This window comes from Anser cygnoides, unplaced genomic scaffold, assembly GCF_040182565.1.
Source record: "Anser cygnoides isolate HZ-2024a breed goose unplaced genomic scaffold, Taihu_goose_T2T_genome scaffold_46_1, whole genome shotgun sequence".
Classification (NCBI taxonomy): Eukaryota; Metazoa; Chordata; class Aves; order Anseriformes; family Anatidae; genus Anser; species Anser cygnoides.
In genome coordinates, this window is record NW_027103070.1 from 902,316 (window position 1) to 914,392 (window position 12,077).

The following is a 12,077-nucleotide window of genomic DNA, read 5'->3' on the forward strand; positions in this document are numbered from 1 at the left end:
AGTACCCTCGGGTGGATCCCATCCGGCCCCATCGACTTGCATACATCCAAGTGCTGTAGCAGGTCGCCAACAATTTCCTTGTGGATAGTGAGGGCCACATCCTGCTCCCCATCCCCTTCCACCAGCTCAGGGTACTGGGTATCCAGAGAACAACTGGTTTTGCCGCTAAAGACCCTAAATGATCCGCTAAAGCCGCTAAATGATCTGGCTCAGCAGGGGGTTTGGACTAGATGATCTTCAGAGGTCCCTTCCAACCTCGGCCATTCTGTGATTCTGTGCACACCGACACCTGGGGAACACCACTCGCAACTGGTCACCAGCTGGATTTCACTCCATTCACCACCAATATTTGGGTCCGGCCATCCAGCCAGTTGTTAACTATAGAATAGAATATAGAACCATAGAATATCCCGAGATGGAAGGGACCCACAAGGATCATCGAGTCCAACTCCTGGCTCCACACTAGTCTACCCAAAGTTTTGCCGGTTGCACCAGTCCCGGAGCCACGTATTGATGTGATGAGTCTGCTTGTCAGCATCGATCCCCCCCTATCGGAAGGTCAGAGGCAAACACAACCTGTGCCCCTGATCCTTTAAGTAGTCGCCCCAAAGCCCTAAAGTCCCTTTTGATCGCAATTCATCCACTATATCTCATTCTATATGGTTATAAACTTGTATAAACAGATGTATTCATATATTTAAAATAGAAAACATGCAATTTAAAATATTTCCTATGTTCTTTCGACAGTTACTATCTGAGTATTTAGCAAATAATTAAATTCATATTAATTTGTAGAAGTCCGTACTAATTTCCCTTTACCAATAAAAACAACCATTCCTAAACTCCACTAGTTTCTGTTTTTTTTAACAATGATACAAATGAATAACTTAGAAGTATTTTACTAATACCTAAAATCACTGGGATCTGTTTAACCAGAATTAAATAAGAAATGTATATATGTATGTGTATATATATATATAAAAAACACTTATCATAGTACCTAAGAGTTACAACTATAGTAGAAGCACACAGAAAGAAAAGCTGAAATTTAAATAAGTAATTCCTAAATTATATATGATGTAAAAGCTCAAAAATAAGTCTTAAATTCTCTGAAACCCACCTTGATATCTATATCTTGAGTGTAGAAAAGGGACATAATAGGCTAACAGAGATATATTTTGCTCAAGAAAAGGCTGCTACGTCAAGCTTCCTTTCTCTTTGGTTTTAACATTATCTCCTGTGTAGAATATTTCATTAGCCTAGCAGTTTACAATTTCAAATATATGCCTACAGGAAACCTGTTGAATATCTCATACCTAATTACTGTCAAAGACAGAACAATATCTATACAATAAAATACCCATGCAAGACTTGAAGCCATATGAAAAATGCTTATTTAATTTGGATCATATCTCTCATTTTGGCTGGATGGTTGCAGTCAAAGAGCTGTGGTCAACAGCTTAATGTCTAAGTGGAGATCAGTAATGAGTAGTGTTCCTCAGGGACCAGTGTTGTTTAACATCTTTATCGGTGGCATGGAGAGTGGGATTCAGTGCACCCTCAGGAAGGCTGACAATGACACCAAGCTGTGTGGTGCAGCTGACAGTTGATAGCTGGAGGGAAGGGATGCCATCCAGAGGGACCTGGACAGGCTTGAGAGGTGGGCCTGTGCGAACCTCATGAAGTTCAACAAGGCCAAGTGCAAGGTCCTGCATCTGGGCCAGGGCAATCCCAAGCACAAATACAGGCTGGGTGGAGAATGGACTGAAAGCAGCCCTGAGGAGAAGGACCTGGGGGTGTTGGTGGATGAGAAACTCAACATGTCCTGGTTTCGGCTAGAACAGAGTTAATTTTCCTCCTAGTAACTCGTAGGGTGCTATGTTTTGGATTAGGATGAGAAGAGTGCTGATAACGTGCTGATGTTTTAATTGTTGCAGAGCAGTGCTTACACCAAGCCAAGGACTTTTCAGCTTCTCGCTCTGTCCTGCCAGCAGGCAGGCTGGGGGTGCAGCAGGAGCTGGGAGGGGACAGACCCAGGACAGCTGACCCAAACTGGCCAAAGGGGTATTCCATACCATCTGACATCATGCTAAACAATATATAGGGGTGGCTAGCTGGGGTGGGGGGGCCGGCTGCTCGGGGATAGGCTGGGCATCGGTCAGCGGGTGGTGAGCAATTGCATTGTGCATCACTTGTTTTGTACACATTATTAGTAGTAGTACTATTATCATAATTATTATTATTATTTTCCTGTCTTAATAAACTGTCTTTAGCTCAACCCACAGGCTTTTATTTTCTTCTGATTCCCTCCCCCATCCCAGAGAGGTTGGAGTGGGGGAGGGTGAGCGAACGGCTGTGTGGTGCTTAGCTGCTGGCCGGGTTAAACCACAACAGTCCTTTTTGGCGCCCAGTGTGGGGCGTGAAGTGTTGAGATAACGACAGATCTGACCAGAGTGTGTTAAACCACAACTGGTATAAGTATTAGATCTGATTAATAGTTGCTAGTCACAATGTTGATTTTTTTGATCTCAGGTCTGCTGTGCCTATTTTCCAAATTGAGTAATATAGCACATAACTTTCTGTATGTGCTCCCTGTCCTGCTGTGATAAATTAGCGGGTGTTTGTTCATTGTCTTTAAAAGGAATTCAGAGGATCTGCTGAGAAGATAAGGTTTTGCAATTTACGACCTTGTTAAGGGGGAAGACTAAGCAAGTAGATAGTGGGGAGGGGGTGTTGGATAAACATCCTTGGTAAAACAAAGACTCTGTGAAATACTGTTTCCAGCTTCACTACCCTCCCCCTTGAACACGAGCACAACGCATGATCATTGAAAGAAAAACAACGACCCCCAACAACGAACTGCGCAGCTTCAGAAGGTCCAACAAGTCCTGACAAACCGAAACTTGGATGCTATAAAACGGCGACACTGAAAAGGGAAAGTTGCGTGCTGTGGTGGAGCGGAGACTCCCCAGCCGCCCAGCGCTGTTTTGCTTGTGCCTGCTTACTTAATTAATAAAATATTTCTGATAGACCAAGAAATTTGTATGGTCTCACTTATAACAAATTTGGTGCCGTGACTCGGATGAAGGCGGATTGACTGGGAATCCCTCTAGGGGAGGCGCCCCGCCGATTCTGGAGGCCCCGGGAACGGGAAATCCCGCTCGAGCCCTTCACCGACGAACCCAAAATTAGGCACAAGCAAATAAAACCGGTAACCCCAAGCAATCTTTGTGCACGAAGACCGAACGAAGACCCACGGGGTGGGTAAGTATAGGCCGGTGATCCGTTCGGTTGGGGTTGGTGATCCCGGAGTGCGTCTGTGTGAGACGTCCAATTGCGGACGAAGTGAGTGCGGACCCCTCAGTAGTGCGGTTCCCACATCCCGCGAGGGACTGGGCCACGACCAGGGGGAAGCGGCTGTGTATGTGTGTGAAGGCACTCCGGAAGATGGGACAGAAGAGTAAGCCTTCTGGTCCCATGGGTGGGGTAATGCCTAGTGCTAGGTTGCCCCCTATTCCCCCAGATAGTCCACTGGGGTTAATGATTAAGAATTGGAGTGATTCCCCTTTTAGGCGGGGAAAGGATAAAGTAAAAATGATTCATTATTGTGTTGAAGTTTGGGGAGGTAGGCAAATTATTGGCCCATATTCGGGTCGTTTGAAGACTGGGTTTGCCAAGCCTTAAATGTTTATGTAAATGCAAAGGAACCTTTTTGTTTAGAGGAGAGCGAATATGCGAGCCTTTGGATTGGCTCAGAGAATCGAGTTAATCTGTACCCTCTGTACCCTTTAAAAGAAAAAGGAGGGGCAAAATTACAAATTGTGGAGCAAGAGATAAAGTACCTGGGTCACCAGTTAAGTAAGGGGACTAAGAAGTTAGACCCAGGCAGAATCAGTGGAATATTGGCTTTAGCATCCCTGCGAACTAAAAAGCTGGTACGGCAACTATTAGGGTTGACCGGATACTGTAGACAATGGATAAGAAGATTATAGTGGAAAGGTTAAATTTTTATATAACAAGCTGAATAAGGATGGATTACTCAAATGGACAAAAGAAGATGAGGAACGACTGAACAAGTTAAAGGAGGAACTAGTACGCCCCCCCCAGTGTTAAGCTTACCAGATTTAAGGAGGCTGTTTTGTGTTTTTTTTTTGTGAACAGCGCAGAAGGCACAGCATATGGAGTGCTGGCCCAAGAATGGGCAGGGAGTAAAAAAAAAAAAAAAAAAAAAACCTGTGGCCTATTTGTCTAAATTATTGGATCCGGTTAGCCGGGGTTGGCCAAACTGTTTGCAGGTAGTGGTAGCTGCTGCCTTGTTAGCGGAAGAAGCACAGAAGATCACTTTTGGGGGGGAAATCAAAGTAATATCTCTACACAATATATGCGGGGTACTGCAACAGAAGGCAGAGAAATGGATCACTGACGCCAGATTATTAAAATATGAAGGAATTTTGATTTCCTCTCCAAAATTAACCTTAGGAACAACCTCCCTACAGAACCCTGCTCAATTTCTTTATGGGGAACCAAATGAGTCCTTAGGACATGATTGCCTCCGAAATATAGAAGAGCAAACGAAATTGAGACCTGATCTAGAGGAGGTGGAATTACCCATCGGTGAACAGATATATGTGGATGGTTCCTCGAGAGTAGTCGAGGGAAAGCAAAAATCAGGATACGCGTTAGTAAACGAGAAAACATTTGAGATAGTGGAATCTGGACCTTTGAGCCCTAGCTGGTCTGCCCAAGCTTGCGAGCTATATGCCATATTGCAGGCCCTAAAATTGTTGAAAAATAAAAGCGGTACAATATATACAGATTCAAAATATGCTTATGGGGTAGTACATACATTTGGTAAAATATGGAAAGAAAGGGGGCTCATCAATTCACAAGGAAAGGGTTTAATACATCAGGAATTGATTACCCAGGTTTTACAAGCTATCAGAGAGCCCAAAGAAATTGCTGTAGTACATATAAAAGGGCATCAAAAAGGCCTCACCCCTCAGGTTAGGGGTAATAATCTAGCAGATCAGGAGGCAAAAAGGGCGGCATTAATGAGTATAAGAATTATAAGAACGAGGGAAGATTGCCCAGACTGTGGGAAATACTTAATACTTATACTTAATATATAATAATTAATATAATAATTAATAATATAATAATATATAATAATGCTTAATATAATACTTAATACTGTGGGAAAGGCTTAAAGGAATTTCCATGTTATGATTGCTGGAGTGAATGGGGAGTTGATGGGATTGAATGCAATTGTTCTGAGGAAGAAAGCCCGCCTTATAAAAACTGCTACAAGTGCGGGCCGACTAACTCCCTGTGGTCGAATGGACCCATTCCCCTCCCCTTGCTCTGTTTCACTATTACAGAAGAAGACAAGATGACACAAATGGGGGTTCAAAAAAAAAAAAAAACCGATAAAGGGAAATGGGTACTGCCTGATGGACGGGAAGTGTTACCAAAATCAGTAGCTATGAGGGTGCTACGGAGATTTCATGAACAGACGCACTGGGGTACTCAGGCGTTGGTGGATCAATTTGCCACATATTATATGTGTATAGGGATTTATAATATAGCAAAGAGGATCGTAAATGATTGCATAACTTGTCGGAGGGTAAATGCTCAACACATGAGAAAAAGGGTCCCGGGAGGAGGACGAGAACTGGCACATCGACCTTTTGCAAAGATTCAATTAGATTTTACTGAACTTCCAAAAACGGGGCGATATAGATACTTATTAGTTATTGTAGACCACCTCACAAACTTTGTTGAAGCATTCCCTACGGCAAGGGCCACAGCTCAAACCGTGGTAAAGATATTATTAGAAAGCATCATACCCAGATACGGGGTAATAGAAGCAATTGACTCTGATCGAGGCCCACACTTTGTGTCAAAGGTATCCCGAGACACGATGAAGGCTCTGGGAATTAAATGGGAATATCACACTCCCTGGCATCCTCAGAGTTCGGGAAAGGTAGAACGAATGAATGGTGAAATTAAAAGCAACTAACAAAGCTTATGATAGAGACTAAAACCTCCTGGGTGAAATGTTTACCGCTTGCACTATTGAATATCCGGACATAGCCCCGAGCCGATGTCGGAATCTCACCTTTTGAAAGGCTGTATGGTATGCCTTATGATTTAGAGATGCCATCTGATCACCCCCAGGTACAGGATATCCAATTAAAACCTTATTTAATACAGCTTATGAACCGACGGAGGGAGTTGCAAGCGAAAGGCTTGGTGGCTAGATATAGCAATCCATAGGATACAACCTGGAGATAGGGTTCTAATTAAGACATGGAAAGAAACGTCTTTAACACCACGGTGGGGAGGCCCCTATGTTGTTTTACTTATCACAGAGACGGCTATCCGGACGGCTGAGAAGGGGTGAACGCATGCCAGTCGCGTGAAAGGATCGATCCAGAAAAGCAAATGGGAAGCGGTCGCAGGCCCTGATGACTTAAAGCTCACGTTGAAACGAACTCGATAAGTATGGTCTAACTGTCTATGTATCGTAAAAAAAAAAAGGAGGAAAGGGGACCCTGTTTGATCAGAAAAAGGTCGCGGTTACCTGAGAAACTCCCCTGAAGAACACTGCTGCTGCCGAGAAGAACCTGCACCTTGTAGTTCGCTGCAACCGAACTGACAAGCGAGGCAGAGAGTGAAACGGTGGGGAATTACGTGGCCAGGTAAAGAACTCTGGAAAATGGGCCCTAGCCATTTTTTTTTGCGATACATAGTAATGGGTACGATTGTTTACACTGTTCCTGGGTCTGCGCACCCTCACAAACCTTTTAAATGGAGCCTGATTAGATGGGAAGATCACCATGTTGTTCAGCAGATAACTACTGCTGGGGGACTGATAGGGAAGGCATCATCTATATAAAGAAGGAAGAGACTAAGAGTCCCCAACGGGTGGGACCAAATCAGGAACTGTCGGGGAGTGTTTTGAGGATTCAGCCTACACAAGCTTTTAGAATGCTAACTCCTAATAGCCCTAAACCACTGGAGGTTGCTAATAAATCAGTAAACCCGGAGTATGGGATTAGAAATGAAGGGGTGACCGGGAATAACATATGGAGAATCATGAATGCTAGTTATCAGTTGTTGAATCAACCAAATCCAGACGTGCCTAGACCTTGCTGGTTATGTCTTGATATAAGGCCCTCATATTACGACGCCATTGGGGATCTGGGAGAAACCACCCGTTCAAACGAAACCGATCCCCCACAATGCAATTGGGGAAGGGATGTAGGAATAACGTTAACGGAAGTAACTGGGAATGGCAGGTGCGTAGGCACGGTCCCTGGTGAGAAGTTCCATCTATGCAATATTACAGAAAATGTTACACAATTAGACAAAGAAAAATGGTTAATACCAGCAGATAACACCAGATGGGTATGTTCGTCTCTGGGGGTAACTCCATGCTTATCTTTGAAATTGTTCAACTCGTCTCATGATTTTTGTGTACAGGTAGTAATTATACCTAGGATTCTTTACCATTCTGAGGAGTATATGTACATCCAACATGCTATGGCAAAAAAAACACTTAAGGAAGAGAGAGCCTATTACGGCTGTCACTTTAGCCACTCTGATGATTCTGGGGGCTGCAGGAGCCGGAACTGAAATTACCTCTCTGGTAAAACAAAGCCAAGAATTTACCTCTCTACGCATTGCTGTAGATGAGGATTTGGCCCGTATCGAGCAATCTATATCAGCTTTAGAGAAATCTGTATGACAAAATCGTAGGGGATTAGATCTGATTTTTCTACAACAAGGAGGATTGTGTGCAGCCCTACGAGAGGAGTGTTGCGTATATGCAGATCATACTGGAGTAGTAAGGGATACAATGACTAAATTGAGAGAAGGGCTAGAAAAACGAAAAATAGAAAATGAAGCCCACCAGAATTGGTATGAATCCTGGTTTAATTACTCACTTTGGCTCACTACACTGCTATCAACTATAGCAGGACCTTTGTTGCTGCTCATATTAACACTAACTTTTGTACCATGTATATTCAATCGAATAATCGCGATTGTAAAAAAAACCGATTAGAGGCAGCTCACCTTATGCTTGTGCGTGCGAAATATGAATCTCTTGAACAGGAGGAGGATGACGCAGAAACTTTAATATTGAGCAAACAAGTGCTTCAAAAATTCATCAATGAACAAAATATGTTAGAAAAAGAAAAAGGAGGGATTGTGATAAATTAGCGGGTGTTTGTTCATTGTCTTTAAAAGGAATTCAGAGGATCTGCTGAGAAGATAAGGTTTTGCAATTTACGACCTTGTTAAGGGGGAAGACTAAGCAAGTAGATAGTGGGGAGGGGGTGTTGGATAAACATCCTTGGTAAAACAAAGACTCTGTGAAATACTGTTTCCCGCTTCACTACCCTCCCCCTTGAACACGAGCACAACGCATGATCATTGAAAGAAAAACAACGACCCCCAACAACGAACTGCGCAGCTTCAGAAGGTCCAACAAGTCCTGACAAACCGAAACTTGGATGCTATAAAACGGCGACACTGAAAAGGGAAAGTTGCGTGCTGTGGTGGAGCGGAGACTCCCCAGCCGCCCAGCGCTGTTTTGCTTGTGCCTGCTTACTTAATTAATAAAATATTTCTGATAGACCAAGAAATTTGTATGGTCTCACTTATAACAGAGAGATTTAGAAATCCCACCACCACCCCCACCCTATGTACCACCGCCTGCACCAACGGCCCCTGTCCCTAACGGACTTTGCGAGCCAATAATATCAGACGAATCAGAGGAATCAGAGTCAGATCATGAGATACAAGGGCCAATAACTAGAAGTAGGACTAGAAGTAGGGCAAGAAATCAAAAGATTGATCTAGGAGGAGGATTGTATCCGTTGCGAGAAATAGCAATGGGAGGACCCCAGCCGGGGATGGGATATGTAGCAGTCCCCCTTAACTCAGGGGATGTTAGAGATTTTAAAAAAGAAATGGGAAGCCTGTTGGAGGACCCACTGGGGGTAGCAGAACGAGTAGATCAATTCCTGGGTCCCAATATATATACCTGGGAGGAATTACAGTCCATCCTGGGAATTCTCTTTACATTAGAGGAAAGAGGAATGATTAGGCGTGCTGGTATGCGAATTTGGGATCAGCAGCACCAGCAGGGGCCAGCTGCAGACGTAAAGTGGCCAATGCAGCAGCCCAATTGGAACAACCAAGACCCTATACACCAAGGGCATATGCAAGACTTAAGAACAATCATAATTCAGGGAATACGAGAATCTGTCCCTAGGGGACAGAACATAAAGCTTTCAATGAACAACAAAAAAAGGATGAAACCCCAACAGAATGGTTAGAAAGACTGCGAAAGAACTTGCAGTTATATAGTGGTCTGGATCCTGGAACCCCGGTCGGGGAGGCATTACTCAAAGCTCAGTTTGTAGCAAAATCATGGATAGATATTAGGAAAAAAAATAGAGAAGATAGAAGGTTGGCAGGACAGAGGGTTAGATGAACTCCTGAGGGAAGCACAGAAGGTGTATGTTCGTAGAGAAAATGAAAAGGAACGGAAGCAAGTGCGTATGATGGTGGCAGCGGTACGGGAGGGACAGAGAGGAGTTGGGTTGAATCGGAGGTTTGGCCTCATGCATGGGAAATTCAGAAAGGAGAAAAAGAGTGGCCAGGGACAAAGAAATGTGACCTGTTTCTATTGCAACACAAAGGGTCACATGAAAAGAGAGTGCAGACAGAAGAAGGAAGATGAGAAGATGTTCAAAACTGAATAGGGGTGTCAGGGGCTCTATCTGCTGGGGATCCGAAATAAAAATGAGCCCTTGATAAAACTAAAAGTGGGTCCCCAGCGTGAGGAGGTGGAATTCCTCGTAGATACAGGGGCTGAAAGATCAACAGTTCAAACCTTACCCACTGGATGTAGGGCCTCTACAGAAAAAGTGCAGGTGATCGGAGCAAAGGGGGAGCCCTTTGGGGTCCCTGTTATAAAGGAAGTAACCATTGAATCTGATTCTAAAGAGGGTAAGGGATCTTTGCTCCTAGTACCGGAGGCCGAATATAATCTGTTAGGTAGGGATTTAATAATAGAGTTAGGAATAGGGTTAGGAGTGATAGGTAAAAAGTTAGAAATTAAGTTGTGCCCGCTTCGAGTAGAAGACGAAGCGAATATTAATCCTGAAGTCTGGTATACCTCAAAAAGCGTAGGGAAATTGAATATAAGACCTTTCAAAGTAACTGTAAAAAAAACAGAAATACCGATTAGGATAAAACAATACCCTCTTTCAGAAGAAGGAAGGAGAGGGCTGAAACCCGAGATCCAAAGATTATTGCAGCAAGGGCTGTTGGAGCCTTGTATGTCTCCTTTTAACACTCCTATCTTACCAGTAAAAAAGAAAGATGGTAATGTGGGAATAGAAATGTTGTTTTTGCAGTGTTACATTGTATAGAAGGAAGGAACGTGGTATTGAGATGTGCTTACAGTGATAAGAAAGCTCAGCAGGTGACCTCCTAAAATGCAGACAACCAGACTCCTTAGAGCAATCAGGTGAAAATCACTATGTGAAGTCAAGCCAGATAAGGGGAGAGAACATTACCATCTCAAAAACAGGCTGGCAACTGAAGGCCAGGCATTGTCTGTGAAGCATCAGATAGATTGTGAACCTGGATTACCCACTCCAGTGGGGAAACAGGGGAGGGTCCTGTCATCAAAAAGTATATAAACTGTGTTTTGGAACTAGGAGGTGCGCTCTCCTGCTTGTGGGGCGCCCGCCATTGCAATCACGAATAAATTACTACTTCACTGAGATCCTCGCCTGAGCCTAAGTTATTGGCTACGGAGTGTTTCTCACAGTAAATACAGTCTAGTACATGATTTAAGGGAAATTAATAAAAAAACTGTTGCCAGGTTCCATGTGGTGGCAAACCCACACACCCTGTTGAGCCACCTACATCCGGAGGATCAATGGTATAGTGTGATCGATCTGAAAGATGCATTTTGGGCATGCCCTCTGGACGAGAAATCTAGGGACTATTTTGCTTTCAAATGGGAGGACCCAGACACACATAGAAAACAACAGCTGAGGTGGACAGTTTTGCCTCAGGGTTTTACAGAATCCCCAAACTTGTTCGGGCAAGCCTTGGAGCAAATTTTACAAGAATATAATAGGATACCGGTGTAAGAAATGGTCCAGCAATTCGTGCCACTAAGGGGTTTTGAAGGGTTAACATTGAGGCCTGGGTTTAGGCGAGAAGAGAACAAAGGGATTTCTTCGGAGAAAAACTGCTGACTTTGCACGAATGTGCAGTAACTTCTGACAGCCGGCCAAGAGACCACTAGATAAGGAGGAAGAATATGAGCCTCCCTGTCTCCCTGTCCGAGCGGCCCCCGAGAAAGTAACAGAGACTGATAAGCAGGTGCACCTGGAAGGACGTCGGATTCGGGAAACCAATTATAATAACCTTGCCTCTTTTAGAAGTAGTAATAAATATGTATTAGCCTAGGAGTATAAAAAATTAGATGCCTTACGTAACGGGTGTGCGTCCCGGTGGAGCAGAGACTCCCGGCGCACCCAGCGCTGTTTGCTTGCCTCTATTCGTTTAATAAATTGTAAACTCTGATTGTAATCCTATTTGGGACTCAGTCATTTATAACAATTGGGGGCTCGTCCGGGATGGTCTTGGTTCCTGAATTCTGACTTGATCTAGGAGGGGCGCCCCCACCATTTGGTGGCTCCTGTTCGAGTCAGGTCGGGGCTAATGCCATCTCGAACCTGAATAAGGGCAAGCAAAGATTTAGATTTTTATGAGCTCCCTTTTGCCGGCTGCAGCACTATATTTTGCCCGTAATTCTGCGCGCGAAGATCCAAACGAAGACGACGGAGTCGTAAGTATTTAATGTGTATACCGTTCGGTTGGGTGGGATTCGGTTGCCTGTGTGTGTGTGAGAGTGTGATTGAGACGGAACGTAGTTCCGAAGCGATTGTGGAGGTCTTCTAACCGCGGTTCCAATCTCCCGCGAGGGACTTGGCCGGTGAAGGACCAAAGCGATTCCTATAGGATTCGTGGGCAGGTGATAG

At 44.1% G+C, this 12,077-nt stretch overlaps 1 protein-coding gene across 4 annotated transcripts in view; it reads right to left on the reverse strand.

The window, feature by feature from the left end:
* LOC136789464 (transcription factor RFX3-like) overlaps positions 1-12,077 on the reverse strand; it is a 232,222-nt gene that overhangs the window by 205,554 nt on the left and 14,591 nt on the right. The gene's annotated exons all lie outside the window — the stretch shown is intronic.